Source organism: Pistacia vera, unplaced genomic scaffold (assembly GCF_008641045.1).
Source record: "Pistacia vera cultivar Batoury unplaced genomic scaffold, PisVer_v2 Contig343, whole genome shotgun sequence".
NCBI classification, from domain to species: Eukaryota; Viridiplantae; Streptophyta; class Magnoliopsida; order Sapindales; family Anacardiaceae; genus Pistacia; species Pistacia vera.
In genome coordinates this window covers 2,318,869-2,335,412 of record NW_022196161.1, presented here as the reverse complement: position 1 = coordinate 2,335,412, position 16,544 = coordinate 2,318,869, and the positions used below count along the sequence as shown (strand labels likewise).

The 16,544-nt window shown below is 34.9% G+C and overlaps 1 long non-coding RNA gene and 1 pseudogene across 1 annotated transcript; one reads left to right on the top strand and one right to left on the bottom strand.

Annotated features, from left to right (window-relative positions):
* The first annotated feature begins 7,106 nt into the window (after nucleotides 1-7,106).
* On the top strand, nucleotides 7,107-9,857 carry LOC116138710 (annotated as a pseudogene).
* A 1,187-nt stretch (nucleotides 9,858-11,044) lies between these two features.
* Nucleotides 11,045-11,587, bottom strand: LOC116138718. Its single transcript, XR_004129330.1, has 2 exons — nucleotides 11,443-11,587; nucleotides 11,045-11,304 (listed from the first exon to the last, which is right to left on the bottom strand). It is a non-coding gene; the product is annotated as an uncharacterized LOC116138718 (long non-coding RNA).
* Nucleotides 11,588-16,544: the final 4,957 nt, after the last annotated feature.

Sequence of the window (16,544 nt, the reverse complement as noted above, 5' to 3'; positions counted from 1 at the left end):
TGTTAAATATTAGTTACAATTCTGTTTTACTTTCAGTTACAATGTAACAATATTAGTTAGAAGTAACAGTATTAGTTAGTACACTGCTACTTTCATGTAAACAATATAAAGGTGTACAGTATCTCATTTTGGATTAACTGAAAAAAGCATCAGTAAAAGTAAAGCATAGTATTCAGCTCTCTCTCTCGTCTTCTTCTCTGTTTTTAGGTTTTTTTGCTAAACTTTTCCCAAAACATCACAGAGAACAAAGGTAAGTTTTAAAGACGTAGGCTTTAGAGAAAAATTTAGTGAAGTATAAACAGCATCGTTCTTGAACTTATGTGTATATTGAGTCAATAACTCTTAATGTGCAACTTAAATGGACAGTTGAGATGTGTTATGGATTGAGTCTTACTGCATCCGTAGAAGAATTTTTCAACTTACATCATACTCACAAGGAGTTCAATATCCAGTTATCCACATCCATTTACGACGAGGATTGCCGGAATGTAGTATGTATCATACCTCCCATAATAAACATTAATTTTAGAGTAATTCAAAGTCTTTATTAAATAAGGGCAATTAAATCTTTTGCTGAAGTTGAAAGAGTTGTTTTTGTTCTTATGTTGAGTAGCTGTTATTTAGGTGATGTAATAAGTGAAGTAGGGTGGAAGTAATCCTTTAGATAAGTTACTAGTCATGGCTCCATGTGTAAGCCTACAAGGCAATGTCTTTTCTCGTTTAGTATTGTATTTTGCTGAGCAGTTCAATTCCTCTTAACAAGTATTATTATATAACTTTTGCTCTTGTTTCCATTAATTGCTTTGTCCTTCTCCATATAACTTTCCAAGAGGGCTAGTGGTTAATTTTGGCCGCTGGAGAACTAGGAAGTCCACTTTCGTAAAGCTACAAATCAGACATTTATACAAAAAGATAAATGATTTAGCACATAAACTAGTGTTACGGTTGGAAAGCTGATGACTGAGAGAAAAGAAAAAAAAAAAAAAAAAGAACTTTTAACATTTAGTAAAGACAAGTAGAGAAGAGCAGTAGTCAGAAATCAGAATGGCATTTGGAGTCCATATTTCTCCTTCTAACATCATAATTAAAATGCATAAGCCAATCAATGAAAAAGATGGGTAGCCAATGTGGTTTTGACCTGACCTCTTTGATTATTTTGGCACTAACAAGGTTGAGTATTAAAATCGTCTTCTTCTCAGACGATCTTTGTCAGATTTTGGACAGAACAGCACTATCAAACAAATAGCATGTACTACATGACTCTTCAGTTTAATTTAACTCTATAAATAATATGTTTATAAGATTAGTGAAGCGACACGCCGCGGTTCCACATTCCGAGTAGCCAACCCATTTAAAAAGCATAAAGTTATAAGGAATCTCTTGCTTTAAGGAGAATATGCGTCTATGTTTTCGATTCAAATTTTATATTTCAAGTGCTGTGATAATATAATTTAATTGGGATTGTATATATTACTACATATATCATTTTTGTAATAAATATTTAAACATATATCATACATATTAATTAATATTACAAACTTTTTTCATTGCTTAATTCGTAGCCATGAATTAATATTGTTTTATTCTCCATTTTTTCACTTTGCAGAGTATCTTGTTTGAGTGTGAGTTGTAATATTGAAGACAAATTTCCAACAACATCCATTTAAGAAGGGGATTGCCGGAATACAGTATTTGTCAAACCTCCCATATATTATACAGAGGGCCAGCAGTTAATTTTGAGCACTGGAGAACTAGGAAATTCACTTTCGTAAAGCTGCAAATCAGACATCCATACAAAAAGATAATTGATTTAGCACATAAACTATTATTATGGTAGGATAACTTTTAATATAATATGGTTATAAAAATTCGTCTACACCTCACTACTACACTCTTCAGTTTAATTTTAATTGACAAAAATTAAAACGGCAAGTCGTGGCGGCTGCAAGTGCATGCAAACTTTTTACGTACCCGTTTTACAAGCCCAGGCAAAATACTACTCTTGCTAGCATAAATTACATGTGAGAGGAATGAAATCGTTATTTAGTTTACAAGTGTTGTTAGCAAAACTTTTCTTCAATTTGTGATGTTTGAAATATGATAAATTCAACAAAGGATTTTTAATACCCATTACATATTAAAATATTTTTATTTTATGTTATTGTATATATATATATATTGTTGTCTAATTAAATAAAATCTCGACCAAAATAGGTTGTTCAGAATAAATTGTATTATTGCATGAATTTGTTCCCATAAATNAAGTTGAAATATAAGAATGGACATGCACAGTTGCAAACTGTTCAAAAGATCCAATTAATTATTATATGCAAAGATATAGAGACGGCTTTTTAAATGTTATTTTTTTTTTTTCGGGATAAGTAAGGCTTTTTAAATGTTAGGCACACGTAAACCGTCGAAATTGATTTGGACGCGGGTCCACTTCTTTTAATTTTATAAACAACTCTCTTTTCGTAATATAATTAATAAGCACTTCAAGTTCCCACATGTTATTATATATACAGTCTTAGAACAAATATATGTATTCTCCAGCTGTTGCCTTGATAATGTAAACTTTTAATATAATATGGTTATAAAAGTTCGTCTACACTTCATTACTTCACTCTTCAGTTTGCAAGTGCATGCAAACTTTTTACGTAACCGTTTTACAAGCCCAAGCTGGATACTACTCTTGCTACATAATTACATGTGAGAGGAATGAAATCGTTATGTGGTTTACAAGTGTTGTTAGCAAAACTTTTCTTCAATTTGTGATGTTTGAAATATCATAAATTCAACATAGGTTTTTTAATACCCATTACATATTAAAATATTTTATTTTATGTTATTGTATATATATATATATTGTTGTCTAATTAAATAAAATTTCGACCACAATAGGTTGTTCAGAATAAATTGTATTATTGCATGAATTTGTTCCCATAAATCGAAGTCCTCCCTACTTGCTTGACCGTGTATTTAGCACTCAAAACATGTAATTTGTTAACTATATCATGAATTTGTATATATTAATAAAAACAGCAGGATATGTCATCTTGTTATAAATTTAAAATACATAGTGCATGTCAATGAACCCATAATAAGATCCTTCCTGCATGCATGCATGGAAGAATCTAAGCATGGCATGCATCAAAGTTAGTATAAGAAATCCTAAAGCATCAAAGTATAAAACTACATGGATGTACACATGCAGATGTTTTATCTACTATTTATAAGCTTAGAATGGTTTAATCGTTTAAATGCTTTCAAAAGCTCAGATTCCGTCACTATGAATAACAAATCTTTTAAATGGTTTTATCTACTGTATATCTTAATTTATCTTATTCCAAAAAGCTCTCCTTTTGCTTTCTTAAAGACATTTAACTGATATTGCTCGCTTCTACCATGCTTGTTTCTTTCAATTAATGGAACCCTTTACGCTTTTGACTGGCAATTATAAAAACTAAAGCCTTTCACTACAGCATTTTCAGCTTTTCACTAATCACTCAGCCTAATTTCTGCCTGTCACGTTTAATTCTTCCTTAATGAGCAACTAATATATAGAGTCAAGACTAATGGATCTAGCTAAACTCCTTGCCGAAGAGCCAACTAAATCTCTAAAGGTGAAGTCCCAATCAGATTGCAATACCACTTAATATTTTTCTTTACTTTTTCATCTTGATTACTTTCATCAACAATCTTCCAATAACACTTTATATATATATATATATAGTTGAGTTATTAGTTTGTTATTATTAATATATGACGATTGAGAAATAAAAGATATTTCGATATGTTGATAGCTTGTGTTTTACTAATCTACGTTTCCAATAATATAATGATCATAATTAATGATGATCTCTGGACAAAATAGAATATTAACACTATTTATACTAATTAAATCTTTTAATCAAATTTTAGGTAACATTATATATATTTTTCTTTGCTTTGGTCGACAGATTCAAGTGAAACAGATCTGTCCTTCGAAGTTTTTTAGTTTATATTATCATATGCGTTTGACTTTCCCAAATCATAGAGATTCTTCCTGTATAATTTATATAAAAGCTATATCTTCTTATTCTTTAAATATGATCATAATTCACCAAAGACTTGTAACTTGAGTGGAGCAACATAAATATTTCCACAGCGTGCATGACTTCAGATCATTGCATAAGCCAATCAATGAAAAAGATTGGTAGCCAATGTGGTTTTGACCTGACCTCTTGATTATTTTGGCACTAACAAGGTTGAGTATTAAAATCGTCTTCTTCTCAGATCTTTGAAAGATTTTGGATAGAAAAGCACTATCAAACAAATAGCATGTACTACTTGACTCTTAAGTTTAAGTTTAATTGAATATGTTGCGCATTCTAAGGCTCTATAAATAATAACATGTTTATAAGATTGGTGAAGCGACAGTAGGCAAACATGCACGCACGAGTACCTTTTTGCAAGATTCCTAATTCCATTTGTAATTGGAGGGAGAAGATCATGAATGACTTTTGAGGCAAGGTCATTCGATCCGAACAAATAGCATAAGCACCATAGGCTAAAAAAGTTGATAGTTTGTACTTATAGCCATGAAATATAAACCTAACTCGTGCACCACCGGCTAGCTGCTAGCACACCAACAATCAGAATCAAATTGTCTAATTAGTTTTTTTTCCGGTAAGCACGGTAATTTTATAAATGAATAAAAGAATACATCCTAATGCCAACCCCTTGACAATCCAAGGAGCTGCGGAACAAAACACAAAAAGGGGCACCAAAAGGAAGACCAAACCCAGCAGCAAAGCAAACTACAGCATAGCAAAAAGCACTCTAGCTTGCAACAAAAACAAAAGAGCAGCAGACCCTTTACACAGACAGCAGAATCTACAAAAACCAGCAAAAGGAACATGCTACCCCTTGACCGCAGCACTAAATTGTCTAATTAGTTTAATTTAATGTTTATAAGATTAGTGGGAGGGAGGCGCTGGAGTTCCAAACCTCGAGGAGACACGAGTACCTTTTTGCAAGATTCGATCTTATTTCATTTTCAATTCCATTGTAATTGGCAATTGGAGGGAGAAGATGAATATTTAACTCACCATAAGTTTGACTTGTTCGATCCAAACAAATAAGTAAAACATACAGCTTGTGAATGTGAATGGTATAGAAGTCGACCCATGGGGGTTGGTGACTGTGGTTCTTTGAGTCATGACAATTGGTACTCGATCAAATTACGGCTGTTATACAAACCATGCATACATTAGTGTCAAAAAGTGTATCCATTAGGGTGTGGGACGGTGGTGCACTATCGACTCAGTAAAAATAAGAAATGCTCTCAAATAACACTGGCATCTGGCACAGATAATTTCTTTGACTAATTAATATTTATAATTACCACTTTAAATAGTCTGTAGCTTTCAGCGGCAAGTCATCATTCAGCCCATTTGATAGTTTGCAACATACCAGAAACTAAAAAATTTCCAAGGACAGGTGTTTCACCGTTTCACTTGATTTCTCGATAAAAAAACTATATACATTTGCAAGTGGATAGTACAGGCGAATCTCTGACTTTTTGGTGCATTTCGGTGGTGGCGGATCCTCACAACTTTGCTAATTTTCATTATTCTAGGCAGGGGTAGCTACCTTACAACATACAAGAAACAACGCAAAGCAACAGTTCAGCACATTCAAAGGTCAAGGATATTTAGCTTCAAGAAAAACTGAAGTTGGTCTCACATTCTATATAGAATGTTAGAGCCTTAGAGGGATGATACTGGGCCTTTTAATTTTGTTTAATTTTATTATTATTATTATTATTTTTTTTTTTGGGTAAGTACGGCCTTTTAAATGTTAGCCACACATAAACCGTCGAAATTGATTTGGACGCGGGTCCACTTATTTTAATTTTATAGTTAATGAAATGGTGATTAGTGTTAAGGATCTTCACAGTACATGCATTTTAAGCTTATAAATACCTAAATAGAGGAGAGTTTGTCATCATCGTGTTGAAGTAATTCTACCTCCTTGTAGCTTCTTCCTCATCAAATCTCTTGTAGTTTGAACGATATTCGTTCAGCAAGCTCTCAATATTCCATCATTTAAGTAATTCGTCCCCTCTCCAGAGATGGTGGAAAGCCGATCAATGAACAAATGCGTTATTCTTGTCGCTTTAATAGCCTGCCATGCAATTCTTTGGGCTGAAGGAAGGCAGTTAAAGTACAAGGAGAAAGAAGAAACAGCAAAGCAAGGCAACCAAGGCATTAGTTTGCAACAGAATGCTGCAGGGCTCAAAGAAGATTTAAAGTCAACAAAACCTAGTGGTGAAAAGACTGTCAGTATGACAGGGAAAAAGGAAATATTCCCACCCATGAGTTTTGGTGCTTCTGCAACAGTATACCAGAATGGTTTTCGACCTACAACACCAGGTAACATTCCTGGTGTAGTTGGCCATAAACATGCGAAAGAGGAAGAAGATGTCGAAGGAGATCATAGCCTTAATGGTGGACATTCTTCTCCAGGAAATAACCAAAATTCCCGACCCACAACACCTGGACACGGCCCTGGCGTTGGCCATCTGCTTTCAAACAATAGTGCAGAACCAAAAGCATAAACATGTACATACACATTAAGTTCATGTACTGTTCATTTAGGTCTCTTAACTCAGTGCATATAATTCCATGTTGAAGCTAGCTCGTTTATGTATGTTACAAAGTCTCTCTGTCGACTCAGCCGCCATGCTATTATTTTAAATAAAAATTATTAAGTCTTTCATAATTTCGGCTCATAACACAACCCCGGGCCCGGGTCATAGTGTTAGACTAATGCACAAACATAAACACAAATTAATGCATGAAATCTTAAAGATTGAATCACAAAATTCAATATAATTTCATTGCAATCACATTTTAAAATCCACATATTAATTTATAAAATATTGAATAAATAAAATAGAGATTGCTAAATGCACAAAAAGTTTCCAAAATTGAATTCCATCTATTATTGATCTTCCTTTCCAGATAAGCACAAATATGACAATATTTTAATGGAGTTTTATCGAATGTGCGTTTGCACAGGGACTTGGCCTTTTTAAACATAATTTATTGGCCGCCGCCGTTATGGACAGTCACACAAAGATTGGATCACTTGACTACACACCTGCAAGCTTTCCTGTAATGACTTGGCTTGCCCAGCAAACGGGGCTGTTTCGACCATCCAAAGCTCTGTTTCACCGTCCTCAATAGTGAACCCGTCCGAGTTGACTCCCGGTCGCCACCTCGCTCGCCGACTCGTTCAAGTTGGTGTCACCGAGGTGTTCTCGGTCCCCAGTGATTTTAACTTGACTCTTCTTGACCATTTAATCGCTGAGCCCGGGCTTAACTTGATCGGCTGCTGTAACGAACTGAATGCTGGGTATGCCGCAGATGGGTAAGCGCGGCCGCGAGGTGTCGGCGCGTGTGTAGCTACTTTCACCGTCGGTGGTCTTAGCGTGCTTAATGCAATTGCTGGCGATTACAGTGAAAATTTTGCCTCTGATTTGTATAGTTGGAGGGCCAAACTCAAATGATTATGGAACAAACAGGATCCCTCATCACACTATTGGGTTGCCTGATTTTAGCCAAGAACCAGATGCTTCCAGACGGTTACTTACTTTCAGGTATGATCCTAAATTATAAGGAAGTTGTTTTCTTTGTTGATTAATAATATTAAAAAGTAGTCTCTTTTATAATATAAAAAGAAAAGATACCTTTAAGTGAATTTGATATGTTGGATTTATTTTTTAATTTTTTACGTTGAGCTTGAATACTGTGTTCATGGGTTTTGGAAGTTCTTGTTGATGTGTGAATTAGTTTGATAAATGATGATGGCTTTGATGTATGTTTCTTTGGTAGGCTGTGGTGAATAACTTGGAAGATGCATATGAATTGATAGATACTGCGATATCAACTTCTTTGAAAGAAAGCAAGCCTGTTTATATCAGTATCAGTTGTTACTTGCCTGCGATTCCTCATCCTACTTTCAGCTGTGAGCCAGTTCCATTTGCACTTTCTCCCAAGTAATCTCTTAAGACTTAAGTCATGGCTTATTTTAAGTGTTAAAAGATATGATCGGTTGATGTGACTGTTTCTTTGTGAATTAATATTTTATTTATATTGTGAGTGAGCAAATTGAGTAATAAGATGGGCTTGGAGGCTGCAGTTGAGGCAACAGCAGAGTTATTGAACAAGGCAGTGAAACCAATGTTGGTTGGTGGACCTAAGCTGAGAGTTGCCTAGGTATCTGATGCTTTTGTTGAGCTTGCTGATGCTTGTGGTTATGCCCTTGCGGTGATGCCTTCGGCAAAAGGGCTAGTGCCAGAGCATCATCCCCATTTTATTGGAACTTACTGGGATGCAGTGAGCACAGCTTTTTGTGCTGAAATTGTGGAATCTGCAGATGCTTATTTGTTTGCGGGACCTATATTTAATGACTATAGCTCTGTTGGATACCCTCTTCTTCTGAAGGAAGAGAAGGCAATCATTCTCCAGCCTGATCGTGTTGTTATTGTGAATGGAACTGCATTTGGGTGTGTTTTGATGAAGGATTTCCTGAAAGCACTTTGAAAGCGGCTCAAGCAGTAGTGTAAGCGCAACACTACTGCTTATGACAATTACCACAGGATTTATGTTCCTGAAGGGATTGCTCTGAAATGGGAACCTAAAGAGGCACTGAGGGTGAATGTTCTGTTCAAACATATACAAAATATGTTGTCTAGTGAAACTGCTGTGATTGCTGAGACAGGGGACTCTTGGTTTAACTGCCAAAAACTTAAATTGGTTAAAGGATGCGGGTGAGCAAAAGATTAATTATTGATGATTTTTCTGGCGCCTAGCGGGGTTTATAAATTTTAAGGTATAATTTGAGTACGGTTTTGCAGGTATGAGTTCCAAATGCAATATGGATGCATTGGATGGTCAGTTGGTGTAACTCTTGGGTATGCACAGGCTGTGCCTGAGAAGCACGTAATTGCTTGCATTGATGATGGCAGCTTCCAGGTATGTGGGGTTATTATTTGGTGTCTGGTAATTGTCTTATACTTGGAAAACCAACCATAAGAAACCCTGTTAGTAATTAATTGAGGAAACTAGAAGCTCTTTGGGTTTTGAACTGAAAGACATGCTTCTTGACTATCATCTTCCTGATTTTCAATGGTGGTTATACCATTGAAGTTGAGATCCATGATGGACCTTACAATGTGATAAAGAACTGGAACAACAGCGAGGGCAAGTGCTTATAATTACTACTGTTTAAATGTTTGCTACACATGAGCCGTCGAAACTGGTTTGGACGCTGGTCCACTTATTTTAATTTTATAGTTAATGAAATGATGATTTGTGTTTAGGATCTTCACAGTGCATGCTTTTTAAGCTTATAAATACCTAAATAGACGAAAGCTTGTCATCATCGTGTTGAATTAATTCTATCTACCTCCTTATAGCTTCTTCCTCATCAAATCTCTTGTTGTTTGAACGATATTCCCTCAGCTAGCTCTCAATATTCCATCATTTAAGTAATTTGTCCCTTCTGCAAAGATGGTGGAAAGCCGATCCATGAACAAATGTGTTATTCTTGTCGCTTTAATAGCCTGCCATGCAATTCTTTAGGCTGAAGGAAGGCAGTTAAAGTACAAGGAGAAAGAAGAAACAGCAAAGCAAGGCAGCCAAAGCATCAGTTTGCAACAGACTGCTGCAGGGCTCAAAGAAGATTTACAGTCAACAAAACCTACTGTTGACATTCCTAGTGCCGAAAACATGGTTGAATATGACAGGGGAAAAGGAAATATTCCCACCCATGAGCTTTGGAGCTTCTGCAACAGTATACCAAGATGATTTCAGCACTAGTGAAACGGTGTGAATACCAACTTCAACTGATTTTAGTTAGAGACAGGGTAATCGCCCCGTTGAAATTTTGGCTTCCACTCTGGATATCTGGCTTTCTCAATGCATCGTTGAGTACTTGAGTATGTCTTTGGTCCTTATTGATCTTAGAAACACCATGTCAGGTAATCAAAGCAATTGTAATAGGAAGTAGTTGCTTTATTTTATTCCTGTTCTTCATTCTTCATATAGAGCTGAAATCATTTGTCTCAAAGATTCTAACTTTCTGTAATTCTACAAAGGAACGCAAAAGTTAACACCCTATAATAGACAAAATGCCAAGAAAACCTCTTTTCATCACGCCAAAAAAAATAGTTGTTTCCTTGACGTTAGGTGTATAAATCCTCCAATAGAATCAAAACCAAGCCTATTTTGGGATTCCCAATGGCTTTACTCCAACCAACTGATGCCAATTAGAATGACAACTAATTCAAATTTTACACATCTTTGCAAGGTTAAACAAGCAGTAAATCCCGGGATTCAAGCCTAACAATGTTTGTCTTTGTGCTAACTACAAATGGGAGCTGAGATGTGGAAATGGACGTAATACATCCCAAACATAACAGTTTCAAACAAATCCAACCTTAATGATAATGTCGTCAAAATCGGAGCAGAAATCATTACTGGAAAATTTATACACCTCCAATTCTAGTCAATACTACCCAGTGGCATCTAATTAAAAACATTAACCCATATACTCACAGACACCACAAAACTATCATCGTATCCATCCTCGTTATCAAAACATAATGTTTACCACAACCTAAAGAATATGAACCATCACATTGATAATTACAGTTTAAGGAGATTTAACTTGACCTGCAGAAGCACAATTTTCTTAGTTGCAGAGATCAGAAACTCGGGTCCATCCTTCCTTCTCCCCCTTGATCACGTTCTTTATTTCCATAACCCAAGTTGAATATTCAAATAATATAGTTAAAACTACAATATAAATCTACAATATAAACAAATTAATGGAGGAATACATCTGTTCCACTCCGATTCAAGTGTGTCAGACTTATTAATAAACCAAAGTTGTGAATAGTTATTTGAGAAGAAAAGCACATCATAAACATAAGAAATAGAGTAAACAAAACCCTACCACAAACCCAAAATAAAATTATAGAGTAAAAGCATACTTAAAACAAGAAGCTGAATCAAAACAATTAGATCCAAACTAATAATCTCCATTAGATTAAATCTATCGAAGTTGTAGAAACATTCAAAATTCAACGTCAGATTCAACTAAATCAAAATACCAAAACAAACGACATTAAACTTTAAAAACAACAAATTAGAAGACCTCTAAAAAGATGGATTCATGTCTCTTCGTCTACTTAGATCTCTGTCTCATCTTTCTTCTCTTCCTCTTCAATCTTCTCATGCGCTTCTTCTTCCACTGTAATAACAATTACCAAAAAAAGGTGGATTAAAAAACAAGTAGCCAAATTGAACTGAACCCAACTAGTCTTTGGAGAAAGAATACCAAATGTCGAAGTGAATCAGTTCCTTCAACCTAAAGAGATTTTGAACTTACCTTCGCTCTCATGGTGACTGGGCTCACAAAATCTCACTCTCTCTCAATTGCCTTTGAAACCCTGATTGAAAAATAGAAGGAACTGTTATTACATTTATATGTAAACCCTAGAAAAAGATCGGACCAACTCGATATACTTTACGTTCAGGCCGCCGGTTCGTGTTCCTCATTATTTTTGGGTTAATATTTGACCTCCCCCAAACTTTATTATAATTGTATAAATACCTACAGTACTTTGAGCATTATCACCAATCTTCCGCTATGAGTACAGTAAAACCTCTCTATAATGATACTATATATAGGAATAAACTCTATATAGTCGTAAAAAATTCTAGTCCCAATTTGGGATAGTTATAAATAATAATAAACTCTACATTGCAATAAGTTCTAATTTTTCTAATTCTCGTCTTAAAGAAAGTTGTCTCCACATAGTAATAATTATCTGTATATTACAAAAAATATATTTTATGTTATATTAAAGGTTTAAGATGAAATAAAATAATTATCTAAAGTTGTTTGGGACAATGATTTATGTTTTAGAATTGTTACTATATATTTTAACTTAAGAGTACATAAGAGCTCGTTAGTATAGACACCTTCTTGTTGAAGCCAAAATATTTTTAACTTTTCAAGCATGTTTAGAGCTTTATGGTACGAAACTTTTATATTTGCGTACTATCATCCTCAAGATTTTTTCCTTTCTTTTATTGTCTCATTATAGCAATGATTTCTTCTTCAATTAAAGCATACATGATTTGTTGCTCATTTAGATGATCGAGGAAGAAATTAATATCAATTTGATTAGTGTAATGAAATTGTCGAATCTAATCACTCAATTATGCAAGACTCTTTGATTATTCTCATCCACTTCATTTGGAACTTGCAATTCATTGACATTGAGAGTCCTAATTTTGTAGTGATTAAAACCATTGACAATTGTCTGTGGCTTCACATCAATTGATCATGCATCAACTGTATTTACAGTTCCATCAATGACACTTATCTTTGTTAGTTCTAAGACACAATTTTATATCCGTTTCAAAAGTAAGCAATTGAAGCGTTGAATTGAAATTCTAATACTACTAAAATATGAATTAAAATCCTAAATCATAATACTGTATTACTAAAATATGACTTATAAAATAAAAAATCAAAACAATAATTTTTGTAACTACACCTCTTTTAAGTTATAATCTTTTTATAATAATAAAATTAGTTGATTCTACCATTATGATTATAGAGAGATTTTACTTGTATAACTATGTTGACCCCTTAATAAATATATAATACAAACATAAATAAAGATGATAAATGATTGTTTACAGAAAATGTAAAAAAGTAAATAAAGGATTGTTTAAATAAGCAAAATTGTGAGATGATAAATGAATAAAGATGAGGACTGTAATTGATAAAAGTCTATTAAAGTAGGAATAGTTACATTGCATTTGCTAAGGACATTTTCGTCCTAACTCACCTAGTGTCATGTCCGGCCCAAACTCAAGTCCATACGAGGCCTAATATTCTGTTTAAGAGGCTTGACTCAAAAGCATTAAGAGATATGCCAGAGAATTATTCTAAAACCAGAATATTCCTCACCAACAACAAAATAAGATTAGGATTCTATTGCTTGTATATTTAATCTTAACCATCAATCTTAATAGATTAGGTAATGCTATAGTTACCGACGGGTGTGCACCGAAATTTTATACCGAATGACGTGGCAAAATCTTGACCGTTGATTTATTATAAGTTAATATTAATCAACGGTCATGATTTTATCACGTCATTTGGTGCACAATTTCGGTGTACACTTTTTGATAACTCTATCATTTTCCTAATAGATATGTATGAATCTAGACCGTTGAATCTATTTGTAAAATTCATATATAAAACTAGCTAGTCTTAGAATTCATTCATTTCACAATAGAATAGACTTTTATTCTCCATCGTGGTTAGTCGTGACACTAGCATCTTCTATGCTCCTACCCTAACGACAAAGATTACTCGATGCTTCCAACAAAGGATTGGATGCCCCAAAGACAATTGAATGTTCACATCCCATTCCATACTAATCAAAGAACCTATTTACTAATAAATAAAGAAATGTGGAGGAAGGAATGTTAATAATAAACCCCAAGAAGTTGTTTTGATGGTCAATAATTTTTGTTCTCTTCCTTAAGTTCTTGAGTTTAAAACCATGGGGCTACCTATCACAATAATATTGTGGTTTACTTAGGCTGCGTTTGTTTCGGTATTAAAAAACTTGTCAATGAGTTTCTCAATAAAGGGTACAGTAAACACTTTGTTTGGTTCAGATTCCATCAAATGCAACTCAGTATTTTTTGACCGTTGAGTTTTTCGCATTTATTTTTCCCAACACCTGACATCTTCTCTACATACACCCGTGACTTCTCTTCTCACTCAGTCCATCAACGAATATTGAAGCACACTGAACATCTTCTCTTCCTCCTTCTCGCCCAGCGCTACAAAGCTTTCATTTCCTGAAATCTCATCATTTACTCCACTATTCTCCACCAAAGCATTGTTGGTTTCTAATCCTTCAACGAGTCGTTTTCTGAGTCATCAAGAGCACGGGTGGACAGCGAGAAAGCGTAGTTGTAAGAAAGAGGCGCAGGATATATAAAACGGCTCTCATCACCACCCTGCGCAAATTAGGGCTACTCTTTGAACAATTCTCAGTTTCAACTTTCAATCAAATGCATCACTGATTTGTTGGTACCTTCCACTTTCAGAATTTATTTTGATTTTTATTTTTTCAATTTCTAAGCTTTACATATTACTATTTTGTACCCTAATGAAATGAAACTGAAAAAAAAATGGCAATTTTTATTGTATGATGCAGTGAAACTTAAAACCCAGTTGTGTTTTTTGTGTTCTGGAAACGGTAGGGACGTCGTTTTGCAGAATGTGTTGTGAATATGGTGGAATTTTGGTGTAGTATGTTCTTGTGATTGTGTTATATGGTTTGACAGAGGACTTGTTTGGAAAGTTTCAATTTTGATGGGTGGTTGGTAATGTGGGAATTTATGAATGGTTTGTGATGGTTGAGTAATTTGTTGTAGTTTAGTTCTGTGTCAAGAATTGTTTGCATAACAATTAATTTAGTCTTATCTAACTTTTACAGAGAGCTATTCTCTGTGTGATCATATACCTAAATTGTCAACCATTAATGCACAGAAACGTTTTTGCTCTCTAAGATGGCTGTTGTTTATTTTGTGAGGCAACATTTAGAATTTTGTTGAATCTTTGACAACAATTTTTTAACTTAGTCCTACCATTGAGCTAAAGTCAGAAGCCTCAACATTTTAAGAAACACTTAATGTCTATTTTTGAATAGGGAGGTAGCCCGCAGTGTCAGTTATGGAAAGCTGATAATTTCTTCACAAGATTGGAGAATGTATATGGTCTTTATAATCATTTATTGTCTGATTTAATTATGACGAAATCTTGGTTTATTTGTTAGGTGAGCATAATAATTTGAAAGTATTAACCTTGGCTGTTTCTCTAACTCTGACCCATTTCCTTTTTGCATTTTGTGCCTTATGAATAAAGAATTTGTAGATTATTTTATTGCAAATTGATGCTTGCAAATAAGATGATGCTGGAATTCATCATCAAAGTCTAATCTAGGAGCTGAGAGGAGCACACAGTGTTGATGTTGGTTCAGATATTTTCTCTTACTTGGAACAGATCCACGCTGCACTGACTATGATACATTGCTTGAGAATGTCCAGGACTTAAAGGCTGGAAAGTCAGTCCAGGTTCGTATGCAGGACAGCTAATCCAAATTTCTATATGCAGAGTTAATTTAAAGGCTGGAAAGTCAGTCCGTTTCTATTCTTCTAGCAAACTAATCAATGGTTTGAAGAGGTGATGATTTGTCTAACTTATGTATTAATCATTTGTAGGTTGATAACTGCAAGTTCATCGCAATAGTTACTTACAATGCCATGAACAATTGTACATGTCACTCAGCCCACCATCGCAGAATTGATCAATACTTTCGACGCCAGAAGACAGGTCGACGTTTATTCGGAATTGGGATACACAAAAGACCTTGTTGGCTACCTTGACCGTGTCCCCCGTACTTTCTGTTGAAAGCAGTGTTGGGTCAAACGAGGTAATTTTTTTGTATGTTTTGTTTATATGTTATATGTTGCATATGTTTATATTGATATGTATCATAATTGTTATCTCATATTTCAATCATGATTGTTCTTCTCACCCTACTATTATTAGATGAGTGAGTCCGTTTAATGGACTGCTGAACTCCCCATAGGTTCTTAGAACTGTTGGCTGAGCGGTGAAAACAACCCACTACTGCAATAAGAGCTTCTGACCATAGGAGAATTAGTGAACAATTACAAATGTAGCGCAGAAGAAATTGGAAGTGCACAGTTGGCTTCTAAGTACCAATGCTTGCGATCAACATACAGGTCTTGGCGTAAGCTAATAGGACATACGGGGTTTGGTTGATCACGAGTCCCAAACTCCAACATGTCTCAAAGAGATAGGGAAAATTATAAAGGTACGTCCCTTTTCTTTTTTCCAATTCTTATAACGCAGTAGTCGGTATGCACTTTTTGTTTTGGGTAAATACAATTAATGTGTATGTTTGTTTTTCAATAACAGCAAAGCCCTGGTGCGCAGCAATTCCTACATAAAGGACTCGTTGATAGAGAGTTAATGAGGTCATATTCGAAAGAAAATGCAACTGGCAATTTGCTTTCACATCTGCATCTGAACCTGCGCATCCACCGCGTGTTTTTCCGTACCCATCGAGGCAAACATGAATGAAGATGACTTCGATCCTATCCAGATAGATCAACTAAAAACGATCTAATAGGTCTGGAGATAGCAGATCCGTAAATAGGAGGAGGAGAAGGAGAGACGAGGAGGGAAACCCATTTTTGGGTGCGATGACTCAGTTGGCGCAAGCTATTTCCAATAACTATGGATCTGCGGCATCAACTCGCAGTGGCGGTGATGGGACCCAAGAGAACACAAGTGGTTGGACGGATCGATATCCATGGAAAATTGTCAATCAATTTTGGAAAGTATGCAACTTCCACCGCAAGTAT